The following is a 12,970-nucleotide window of genomic DNA, read 5'->3' on the forward strand; positions in this document are numbered from 1 at the left end:
TTTTTAAAATAATTAAAAAAATTTAATTATAAATACATGTAAACATTAATATAAAATAATATGTTTTATTATTTTTAAGCAATAATATATGCTTTTTAGAAGTGTGGGGCCCATTTAGTCAAGCTTGAATTTTTTAAAATTCTTTGATTTAACTCAACTCATGCACACATCTATCATGAGTAAACATAGAGATTAAATTCTTTTTAAATACATCATTTAATTGATTGATGTATAACTTTGATTAAGCTTTTCTTTTTTTTCTTTTTAGGTTTTTAACATCATCTACTATTTTAGGTATTGTGCAAGTTTGATTCGATATAAAAATATATTTAAAAATAAATAAATAAAATATCCTGCAACGAAACTTGTAAATAGATTAATCAGATTAAATCATTTAAAATTAAATTTATATAATTATCTAAATAAATTTTTATTTGAAATATTTTACTTTAGATAATCATTTATGAAACTTTAATTGATCTGTGAGTCTATAATTAATCATTTTAAATATACATGAATCTTCGTTGTTACACTATTATCCCCATATAACCAAGCCTCATTACATGGTTTTAACCCATCAAGTTGAGCTTCACCAAGGATATTGAAGTCCACATCATCCCAACTATTAGGACTCTTCTCCGTTAAGTAGAATCGCCAAGCGTTCCTCAAGTAGTGAACTTGCTCATATCTAATCGATGTACTTGTCTGCAGCTTTTCCAATTGAGCCTCTTTTATTGCATTTAATAAAAGTGAGGATCCCAAGTGCTTCTTTTAGTGGAAGGTTTAACCCAGGCTAGAGGAAAAGGGAATTCCCCATAAGTTTGCTCAATTTTAGTATATTTATCCCTCGCTTGTTATTTACAACAACTTTTCTTCCCTTTTGAGTGGCCAACATTACAAACCCTTTTTAATTACTCTCACTAGCAAGGGTTACTATGTATATTCTTCTTAATACATTTATAGATGCCTCTTCTCCATGTAGTTGGTAATGTAAGGAATATGCCATTAAATTTCAACAATTCTACAAACAAAAAAAAAATATGTAGAGACAAATGAAACATTGCTTCAAAAATGTATAAGGGCAAAAGAAAGCAATTAGTTTATCTTTTAAGATTTTTCATATCACTCAATTGATGTTTTCCCTTTAAAATATTGAATCTATATATGAAATTATTAAAACACGTAATTCCACTACATTCCAACAATTTCCACATCTCCTTTACAGATGTTGAATACTCAAATTCCTCACTTTGAATAAAAATGCTAAGCAAACTAGCGGCCATGTTTTGCTAACAATAAAAAGGAGAACCAAAGAACAATATAAGGAAATTAAAGTAATTGATACCTAGATAACTGAATTACACTAGGAACACGAACGAGAAAGGAATTGTAGAAACCCAAAGACTTAGAAAACAAATGGTAATAAGGCTAAAAAGCTTATCATTGTTTATAAACAAGACGAAACCCTTCTACTATCACAAAACTTCCTAGGTAAGTTATCGTGCGCGCACTATTACCCATATGCAAAAAAATCCATCCAACCAATGCACAAAACATGTATCTAAATATTAGAGTCAAAGATGGTTTTATTAGAAATCCAACCAACGTAACACATTGCATGTTTTGCAAACTTCATGATTAAACTCAAATTAACGTGCATTTAAAACCTCCCCCATAAATTTAATATGCTTAAATTTTTTTAATTATTCAAAATTCAAATTATAATTTTAAAATTACATATATTCGGGCTTAAAATGAGAACACTTATACAATGTATAACACTTTATAACCAACATTCGTGTTGCGAATTCTTCACCAGGTTCACGAAGGTCACTTTATAACCTTCACTCGACTAGGTAGGAATTATTATACCCCATATGGTAGACCTCGTATAGCGGACCTTGTAACTTACCAATGGTTAGTTTATGAACCTCAACATGGCAAACTATGCATCTCTGCTAATGCCAAGGCTTTATGAGAACAACGTGGAAACCCAAAGTAATTAATTGTTAGTCACCCTAACATGCCTCATTTTAGGACATCACATCACCGTCACTGCCCAAAGTATCAAATTTGATTTCTACGTAAACAATCTTAGGACATGTAGCCAAATTTGCCCTCCACTTAAAGGAGTCATGCAAGTAGCTCATAGACTTGTGTACACAACCCACTTGATCTTCCATCTCTCCAAGGAGAATTGAGACTTCCTCTCAATCTCTATTCCTTCCTTCTCCATTGAACCCTTATCTTTTCCCCTTGTTCACCTCATTGGTTAATATAAACTAAAATAATGCTTTAAAAATTGTCAAATTGTACTTATTTATCCCATTGCCGAAAGTTCTAAATTTCATTCTTTTCTTTTTTTCAAAATTAAAATTTTAAATTTCAAAACATCAAAATAAATTAAATAAGCTATTGAAAAAACTTTATCCATTCATAATGTGAAACGATTTGTTACTATAATATTGAAATTAATTAAATTAATTAATTTAGCCTCCTTTTAAAATTTAAAATTTTAATTTATGTCAAATCAAAATCAACTCAAATAAATAATCTTTAATAATTGCATATGAAACACAAATTTCTTTTAATTATATGATCTTGAATCCTTCATACTAAGCTAAAAGTAAAAAAAAAACTTTACAATTAATTAAATGAATTAATTTTATCTTCCATGCCAAACAAAACTCAGAATGTTTTTATCCAAACGAAACAAACAATTAATTTATTAATTGCAATGATTTTTCATTGCTTTTAGCTAAGTATGGAAGATTTGAGATTATATAATCAAAAGAAATTTAAGTTTCAAAAAGAAATTTAAGTTTCACAAAGAAATATTAATTATGAGTTATCGAGTTAATTTAATTAAAAATAAAATGGATACATAAAATAAAATTTTAAAATTTAGAAGGAGATTAATTTGATTAACAATATTAAAATAGCAAATGGATTAACATTATCAAGGGATAAATTTTTTAACAAGTTATTTAATTGATTTTTATGTTTAACTAGATAATTTTCTCTAAATTTAAACTTGAAATTAAAAAACTATAATAATCTTGTAAAAAAAGATATTTTCAAAATAAGCAAAAAAAAATCTCTCTCTTTACTAAAAATAAGTCACATGAATAATTAAATATTACAAACTGAATTAATTTATTACTAATTTATATACTAAAATAAGTGTAAAAAATAACACTCCTATAAAATATAAAATGAAATTTTTAATCAACAATTTCAGCAGGTCGACATTTTAGCCATCAATTTGCACTTTCCCATTTATTTATTTTTTTTCCTTTTTAAAAAAGTACATGCCACCAAAATTTAGTTAAAGAAAAAGGAGGGTGTTTGTGAGCTGATTGAGTGAGACATGAAAACATGGGCAAAAGCAAGTTATAGATTAGTCAAAAGAAGAGATTGCAACAAAACAACGTGCTTATTTCACGGCTTCGTTTGTGAAAACTTTGACATTGCAAAAGGAGTGTCGACCTTATTTCCAAACAATGCTGCTTTGGACTTAATGTCTATTAGAAGGATGAGTGAGAATGGTTAAAGTCCTGCTTGAAAAAGGTGCAATGCCGCTATCGAAACACCAAATATTTCCACTTGCCAGCCTGGTGCGAAGGACTTTAAATCAGTTAATTCAAAGTTCAAAACAGACATAGTTAACGTTGATTAACATGATACTTAAACTAAACTAAATATCACTAAATTATTAGTAAGTAAATGTTTTGATCACTCAATTTTAAATTGTTACAAAATAATTGTTAAACTATTCAAAAATTTTCATTTAAGTAATTAAACTATTTAAAAGATTTTATTTAAGGTACTAGGTTGTTAAGTTCTTTTTTAAAATTTGGTTAGTGAACTTCAAGCGGCAATTTGATGATTAGTATAGTGGATAAGTACTCAATGACGAGTAGAAGAACATGCATTAGATCTAAGTTTATTTAATGATCAGTGTCAGAGATCGAAGAAGAAAGTTGTTTCGATTTTGGTTCGCAGATTGGTGACGTTCGAAACTATTTCATGAAAAACAAGCAAATTATAGAAGAGAATGAGAATGAGAACTTTCTAATGATGTAGTCAATGTGAACATATAGAATCTTACAATAGCGATCTTAGCAGCCTATTGGCTTAAATAAGAACTATCGAATGCTTTAGTGACTATTTTTTAACTTTTTGAAGTTGAATTACCGAAAAATAAACTTACTAATAGTTTAGTGACCTATATATATATATTATATGTTGATATTACAAATGTCTTTTGGAATGAGATGCATTAAACTAATAAAGTTGGCATGAGCGGGTGGCATCAAATATGGTAGTCTTAGGCTTCCTTTAGATGGGCGGAGAGATTGTTCCCAATGAGGTTAAAAACAGTGGTGGCAGTGAGATTAGTTACTGTAGCAGTAAAATTCAAATCAACGATGAAGAATCATTTGGATTCAAATGCAATTGTGACGGTGAGGTGGTAATAGAAAATTAACATTAAGAACATTGAATTAAATATATATACATATTTAGAAATAATGTGAGTTTTAAATTATTTGATATTTATAAAATTAAAATTAAAATTATATTAAAATAATAATCTTATTAATAAAATGATAATAATATATTATATGAATGTTTATATTTTATTTAATATTATTTACATAGTGATATATATGTATTAATAATATATATTTTTTTGAACAAATGTTAATAATCTTCAACATTTAAATTTTTGTAATGTTATATAAATATTTTAATTGAGTAACTAATTGTTTTATAATTATTTATAATCATTCAATTATAAATATAATTAAATGAAATGAGTAATTAACTTGTTTTTAGTATTGAGAGGAGAGAGAGAACAAGCACTTCTGCAACTAAACCATAAAAAATATATACGCTATAATTATTTAAAGGATATTTTAGAGAAAAATGAAAAAGTGTAAGGGCATAAATGTCCAAGGGAGTCGTCAGTTCATTCACTGAAACTTCCAGCTCCAGCCAACTTTTGGTGCATCACTGAGTCAATCTCACCATAATGGTGTTATCCAATTCCAAATACCAACAAAATCACGATTGAAAGAGAAAAATCCTCCAGTTCAGTGAAATCCAAAGGAACCCTTAGGCCTATTCTGAAGAATAGAGCCTTTCTGTAGGTAGCAATGGGAATTTAGTGTCTAATAACAAACATTAAAATGTGCATGGGCCACAATAACACCATTAATTTCTAGGTCAACAAATGAGCTGATGATTTCTCTCACAAACAGCTAGTTCCTCAAATTTATGTTTTGGAAGTTAAAGGTCTAGATTTAAAATTTGAAGATTGATATTTAGTTTGAGCTGAATTAAATTTGAACTGAACTCAAAATATTATTGAGTTATTTGAACTAGAACTTGATTAAATTTGTTTATTCAATTTATATATTTAAGCTTAATTGAGTATGAGCTTATTTCATGTACATATTTTTTATTTAAATAATGAACATATTTTAAAGATAGTATAACAAAAAAAATTATAAACAAAAGATTCGTGTTTGATAGTATAAAAATATTTAAAATGAAATAGAGGTTTATCAAGCAAAAAAAGGAAAAAGGAAATGGAGTTGATAATGAAATTTCAGGAAAAAAAAAACTTTTTAACCAAAAAAGAAAAAAAGAAAGAAAGAAAGAAACGCATTTACCTGCCAATGGAAAAGAGAAAATGAGATGGGAAAGAAAAGTAAACAACAAAAGTGGGAAGGAAAAGAGGAAGATGAAAATATTTAAATTTAACTAGTTTGATAGTTTGAGTACGAGCTTGATTAAAAATTTATTAAACCAAAAATTCTAGTTTTTTCAAGTTAAACTCAAAATTTACTAAATTCAAATAGTTTTAGGACTATAATTGAAAATGAAGGTAGGAATGTAATTGAGCTAAATCAAGCTTGACTAGTGATAAGCTCGAGCTCGAGCTCGAGCTCAATTCAAAACTTGAGGCTTGACATTAAGCTTGAGTTGGATAAAGTATAATTTTCTAAGCTCAAGATACAATCAAGTTATTCGAGTTCGACCTTGATTATGCTCGTTTATTCAAATTGTATATTCAAACTAAATTTTAGTAGTATCAGGGACCCTTTCCCCTTCAAAATATCGCTCCATCTTGGCTCACCAACCTTGAAAATTAGATCTATTTGGGACAATCCAGCTTGAAATCATAAGGACTGCCAACTACTATGCCCTTTGAATTGAACTAGATCCCATCTCATCTAAATGAATGAAAGAAACACGGGAAATAGGATCAATAGGAGAAAACCCTAGTAAAGCATCCTAAGAATGTCTTTTCCCTTGTTTGGAGGAGTCGGTTTCCCAAATATTGCTCAAAAAGAGCTTTCATCTTAGTCTTAAGTTCTACTTGAAAGTTTTCCTAGAAACTTGCCAAATGAGTTTCCAACTTTCTATCCAAGTCAATTTGCAATTTAGAAAGTTCTTGTTGTAATTGACTTACTATTTCTGAGAACAAGTGGTAAACTGAGAGGCTCTGATGATACATTGGTTACAATAGAAAGAATTAACAACGAAAGAAAGGAAAAATGAAAGAGAAAAGAGAGAAGAAAGACTTGAGAATTTTTTGAATATTTCCTTAATTCCTATAGCTTTTTCTCATGTTGTTCAAATAACCCAATGAAACACCTCGTTTCATTTAATCCATAACCAAAACTATTTTAACTTTGTTTAAATAAGGTATATTACTTTTTATTACTTTACATTTTTAATAAATTGCGGGAAATAAAAAAATAGGTCTTTTTTAAAAAATATTTAATTAATTAAATTTTATATTTAAAATTTAAAAAATACCATATTTTATCAATAAAAAGTAAAATAAAATAAATTTTACAAAAAAAAATTAATTGTTGATCCATGAATTTGTAGCATCATTAAAATATTATAATTTTAAATAATTATTTTATCATTACAATTTTAAAAAAGTAATTATTTTATTTAAAAAATTCTTTAATTTATGTTTAATAAAATTATCTTTAAATTTTTAAAGCAAAATTATTTTATTTCTATTTTTTACTATTTTATTTAAAATATTATAATTTTTATAATTACATTCATAAAAATTAATTCTTTTATCAATACATTTATAGAATTTAATTATTTTATTTATAAATTGTATACATTTATATTACTAATTAAATGTAAATATATATTATAAATTATAAAAAATATAAATCGTATTTAGTCCCATTAAATAAACCAAAAAATCATAGTTGGTTGTTATAAAATGATACAATAAAAATTACTTAGGTTAGAAACAATTAATAATTTGTGTTCCCATATTCGTTCCTTGTACTTGTACTGAATGGAGCCGCATTTTCGGTAATTTTGGTTTGAAGGACCAGTTGCAGGCATCGGCTTCTGGTGTGTTTGGTTTTGGTCCACCAATAAATATGGGTGATGGGTGATTATTTAATGCAAAAGGGCTATCAAACAGAAAAAAATGGCAATGACAATGTGACATGTTTCCCCAACACCATCTCTGATCTTCCACATGGAATTTTCGCAGATCAGCAGTTCCAGTTTTCAACTAATTCTTCAGACAAACCACTTGAAATTAGAACGTCCACAAGTGTCTTTTTCTTCCTTTTTGAAAAATAAAACATCAAACTTTGAATCTTTTTCTAATGAAGACCAAGATGGTGCTAAGAACCAATAACTTGAAAGTAAGCTAGTTAGCTGATATCATCAAATCCCATAAAGAAACAAATCTTAAAAATCCCATTTCTCTCTCCTTTCTTGGGGCTCATCAGTCCAATATGGAAAAGTTGCCCCTTTCCATATAATCTGCAATCCCACAAGCAAATATCCACGACGAAAATGTTAAAAATCAAAGATATGCAAACTATAAGAATGGATCTAATTTGTTTAAATAACAGCAAGCAAAGATAAGAAGGTCAATAGTTTCTTTGTTACATTGAGGCACAGTCTCTTCTCCATGAAGAAGTACCCATTTCCACTACAGAAGGATATTTGGTTCATAAGAATAACCATTGATCTGCAAGTCAAAGTCTTTGGCGTGTTCCTTATGGTTACCTTACCACTGCAAAGTGCTAAACAGACAAAAATACCCTTTATAGAAGAATACCCCATGAAGTTAAGATAGATGTAAGAGTACATATACATAATACTACACGCACCCGATAGCAATAGAAAAACAAGCAGACATAGTAAGAATCATCTTGTTTTTGTTGATTTTCTGATACAGTAGAAAATTGAAAATTTAGATGGCAAACTGCTTCGAAACCGAGAGAAAGAATCAACTTGTTTTCCGTTTCTTTTGAATAGTCGTTAATTTATTGCCGATGCAGCATCATCAAGATTCTCACTTGCAAGGAACTTTGGGAATGAAATTAGGAAGAGAAGAAAGGGGGAGTACGTTACTATAATCACCATTCACCACCGTGCATTTGCATGTGAATCTTGAAGATGCTACACCTGCAAACGACTGTCCATCTATCCTAATATCCACGAAATAGAAGAGAATATATTACATCTATAGGGTTTATATCAAAGGAGACTAGATATAGACTGGAAAGGGAGAAATGAAACATTGGAGTTTGGCCAAGTCATGAGAAACGTTCGGCAGAAAAAATGGAAAATGAATAGGTTTATTCTTTTATTTTAGGGTTAATATACTTTTCCACTTATGCTTAGTTAGCTCTAAACTTTTTTCCTTTTTCTTTTCTTCTTTTTACTTCGGTTACTTGAATTTGGATTATGTAACATATCTCTACAACTCCATAGTAATGCCTTTAAAAACTGCTAACGGGTCACTAACAATCATTAGAAATACGTGTTATGATATGATGTTGTCATAGGTATTTTTATATTAGTTCTCAGTGCCATGTCGTCAACAAACTTTAATAGCATTACTATGGAGTTACTGAAGTGTACAATGAAATTTAAGTTAATGTACCAATTAGGTAGAAAAAAATTTAGGTACCAAGTAAGTACAAGTGGACAGGTTTGGGGGCAAAATGTTTATTATTCCTTTATTTTAACATGAGAGGAGTAATAGGACGAGCATGTGTCACTAAAAAGATTTGTCTTATTTCAATCATTCTACGATAGATAGAGTTTTGAGATGGATTCAAGTGTTCCTGAATTCCTACAAGACGAAAGTAAACTATAGGATCACTGAACCTTGTGCTCTATTTACTTTCTAATGTTTTAATCAATGTTCGATTTAAAGGCCTTTTTTTAAGTTTTTTGTTAAAGGTACTTTGATTGAGCATATGGCTTTTACTTTAGCCTCAGGCTTCTTTCTTACGTTATATACAGGGATGTGATCTAGGGCTTAGAGGGAACTAGGGGTCGTGCTTGTACCTGTTCCAATCCTTTGCAAGTATCTTTCTTATAAGCTTGCTACTTGCCTTTTGTCAAAGTTGCATTGCCTTAATTACTTATTTTGTATTATGTGTGTTTGCTAAGGTTTTGGTCGTGTGACTCATTCATTACTTTGGGCCTTTATTTTCTTTGTTGGTCGATATAACAATATACTTCTCTTGAAGATGAGGAATTTCGAGTAAGTGTAAGGGCATGACTTGTTTTTTAAAAGAGTTGATTAAGTTGGCTGGGTGATTAAATTGTATTCTTAAGGGGTTTTAATGTATTATCTCCTTAGGCATGTTTATGAATTGTACCCTTAAAGATTTTCATGGGCTATCTCTTAGGAGATTTTCATGTATCATCCTTAGGAAAGTTGTAATGGTTATCCTGTGAGATTTTTGTGAACTATTCTATAAGGCTTTGCTTAGTAGAGCAAAAATAAAATTGGAAGGATGAAAATTGAATGTATAAAATCTAAAAGGATGGAAATCATAATTTTTCTTTTCATAGGTGTGCTTGGTAGGAAAAATAGAAAAATGGAACGAAAAAGTAATTTTCTTTTCATACATTGCTTGGTAGAGTTGAAAAATGAAAGAAAAGAAAATAAAACATTTGAAAAATACATAATTTTGAACTAACAAATCTCTTTCATTTTCTCTCTTCTCATCTTGTCAATTTGAAAGAAATAGTTTTTATGCATTAGGGTGAAAAATTATCATCTCTCCTTTTTTTTCTCTCACTTTTCTTCCTAACCAAACACACTCAAAATTTATTTTCTTTTCCTCTTCCTTCTTCCATCCTTCCACTTTTTCACTAAACCAAACACACCCTAAGAATTTAAATTTGAAATGGGTATGGCAAATCTGAGGTAACATATGAGTTATTTTTTGAGATAACTCGCATGAAATGTTTAGAAGTAATGTTCTAAAAGCTTGCCCCATGTACAAGATTAGATAGGTGATTGTAAAAGAGATTAACTATTGCTATGTGCAAGTCTATAATTTTACAATTGTGTTGTGAGGTATGCGGAGGGTACATATTGTGGTAGATATAACATAAGTGCAATCTTCTAACATCATATGGCTTTAAGTGTCTTCACTATACAAGTAACTTTCTTTTCAGAATTTTGATTAAGCATTTGCACCGTTTGTCTTCCCCTATTTTTAAGATTTCTTATCTTCCTTCAACTTTTTGTTAACTTGGTTGTAATGGCTAGTGAATGGTTCATACATATTAAAAATGAGGATAGCTAATTGATTCACTCAATTAGGATCTCATTTCTTTCCTAATTAGTATGTGTTGGGCCCAATTTTAGCTAGGGGCCCAATAAACAAATTAAACAAAAACACCGAAACAGTCCAATGTCCATTTACAAACCTATACCACTACCCATACCAGCCCAAACATTAAACGGGCCCAATCTAAAATTACAACCCACACCAAAGACCCTAGCCCAAATTTTCAGCCCAAAAGCTTAAACAATTTCAGCTAAAGAAACCCTAAGCAGACCCTTGTGTCGTAGCCAACAGCGAGCTTCCCCCGCACGTCGCGTGCTTTCTCTGTGTCGTACGCTACTCTACTACGCTACATCAGTGATACACCCACGCACGTACCTACAAACGTGCAAAAAATGATATGTAAAATGGCTATAAAAAGCCTTCGAAAATTTTTTGTAAGGGACCTTTTTTTGGATGAATATACGATAGCAAAGAGTACAAACAAAAAAGTCAATGGCAATCAAAGATCAAATCCAATGTTGTTTTTCAGTTTTTCTTTCCTATTCACAGTCGCTTTTTTTTCTTTTTCCCTTTCGTTTTTATTTTACTTTGCAAACAGATTTTAAACAAAAGCCGAAGGAGAAGAGGCTTACCTGGGTCCACTCCGCGGATCGGCGTCGGAGGTGGAGGCGCAAAAGTGCCGATGACCCTCGTGCACAGCCTCTCAGGACAGGGTCAAAACCCTTGAAACGAATTGGGATTTGTTTTGCTACTTGTGAAGAATGGCAGATGGCCATTCATTTTTTGGTTTTTTAAATGGCAAATAAAACAGCATCGTTTGGTGCTGGACCCACGCATTCTGGCTCAAAATGGGGGATTTGCGCATTGAGTCCCCCCCTTCGCGCTAGCGTTCAATTGAGCCATGTTTAAGTTTTTTTAAATTCTTTTAAATTGTCCCTGGAATTTGCGCGCCGTTACAAATCAGTCCGCCCTTAAGTGTTTCATTTTGGGCGTTTGGTTTTTTTTTAGTCCCCGTTAGTTTATACGCATCGCATTTTGATCCTACGGTATTTTATCATTTACAAATTGTCTTTCTGATTTTAACCTCTCTTTTTTTAAATAAAGTTTTTAATTCCTATTTTTTATTTTCTTTTTTATTATTTATTTTTTTCCATATATTATTTTACTATATACTGTTTTAATAAATTACATATTATTAAGGTTTTTATTTCCTTATTTTTGCGTATTTTTACATTGATTTTGTTGTATGACTTATTGGTTCTAAAATTCTTTTATATAATTTTATACTTTATTGATTTGTTTTGTTTATAAATTATCCCATTGATTTCATTTTTCTTTCAATCAAGTTTTAGTTATTCATTTTTCTTAAAAAATAAACGTGTTATTTTAACTCATTACTTTGAATTATTTTGTCAATTTCACACTGTTTCTTACTTTATTCTCATGTACATATTTATTTATTTCAAACACTGTCAAGTATTATTACTATTATATATATTATTTACTTAGGTTAACGTATGTATATTACTTTGAATATCACTTATTTTAACCTTTTATATATATGTATATATTATTTTGAGATTTCATTTATGCATTGTTATTACATATATTATCTATTTTGGTTTTTATGTTTAATACATTTCAAACTTTCTTGTAAATTATCTACTTATAATATTTACTTTAAAATTTGTTTGTATATTACTATTTAATATATATATTTTATTTCTAAATTCTTATGTCTATTCCCTGTTCTAAAGTTTTTGTATGGCTTGTATAGCAATATTTCCAAATTTTCTTTCTTTCCTATTATTTATTCTATTTTATTTTAAAGCTTGTTCCATTTTATTTGGGTAATTTATATAGCATATGATATGTTGCCATTGTATGTATTCTAATTTTTTCTTTTGAATTTCCTTATTACTTTGATTATTCATATAATATTATTGCCACATATTTTTATTTCATGCTCAATACTACGCTTATATGCTCGCTATTGCACCATGATTTTAAATTCCAATTTTTCGCCCAATATCAATTGTTTTCACCCTAAAGTAAACCAAACAAATGTACTCTAAGCTGATTCTATAATTGCTTATTTGGAAATTCTTCAAAACAATGCAATATTTCGTGTTTGGAAGTTTAAGAAATCGTGCCCTATCGTGCTAGGTTTCGATTTTTCATTTAACTAAATACTGAATATCTTTTTGAAATTTCATCCATGTTTTCTTAAAATGAGGCAATATTTAATGTTTGAAAATTTGAGAAATCATGCCCAATCGTGTTGGGTTTCGATTTACCGTTTAACCAAATAGCCAAATATCCTTTTGAAATTTCAAATGCATGAGTTTTGGAAATCATGAGAT

General features: G+C 29.3%; 2 long non-coding RNA genes across 2 annotated transcripts; both read right to left on the bottom strand.

Annotated features, from left to right (window-relative positions):
* Positions 1-7,204: 7,204 nt before the first annotated feature.
* LOC121204704 (uncharacterized) lies at positions 7,205-8,618 on the bottom strand. The gene is made up of 2 exons (XR_005899897.1): positions 7,954-8,618; positions 7,205-7,824 (listed from the first exon to the last, which is right to left on the bottom strand). It is a non-coding gene; the product is annotated as an uncharacterized lncRNA (long non-coding RNA).
* Positions 8,619-10,600: 1,982 nt separating this feature from the next.
* Positions 10,601-12,029, bottom strand: LOC121204705 (uncharacterized). Its single transcript, XR_005899898.1, has 2 exons — positions 11,240-12,029; positions 10,601-10,982 (listed from the first exon to the last, which is right to left on the bottom strand). It is a non-coding gene; the product is annotated as an uncharacterized lncRNA (long non-coding RNA).
* Positions 12,030-12,970: the final 941 nt, after the last annotated feature.

Source organism: Gossypium hirsutum, chromosome A08 (assembly GCF_007990345.1).
Source record: "Gossypium hirsutum isolate 1008001.06 chromosome A08, Gossypium_hirsutum_v2.1, whole genome shotgun sequence".
NCBI classification, from domain to species: Eukaryota; Viridiplantae; Streptophyta; class Magnoliopsida; order Malvales; family Malvaceae; genus Gossypium; species Gossypium hirsutum.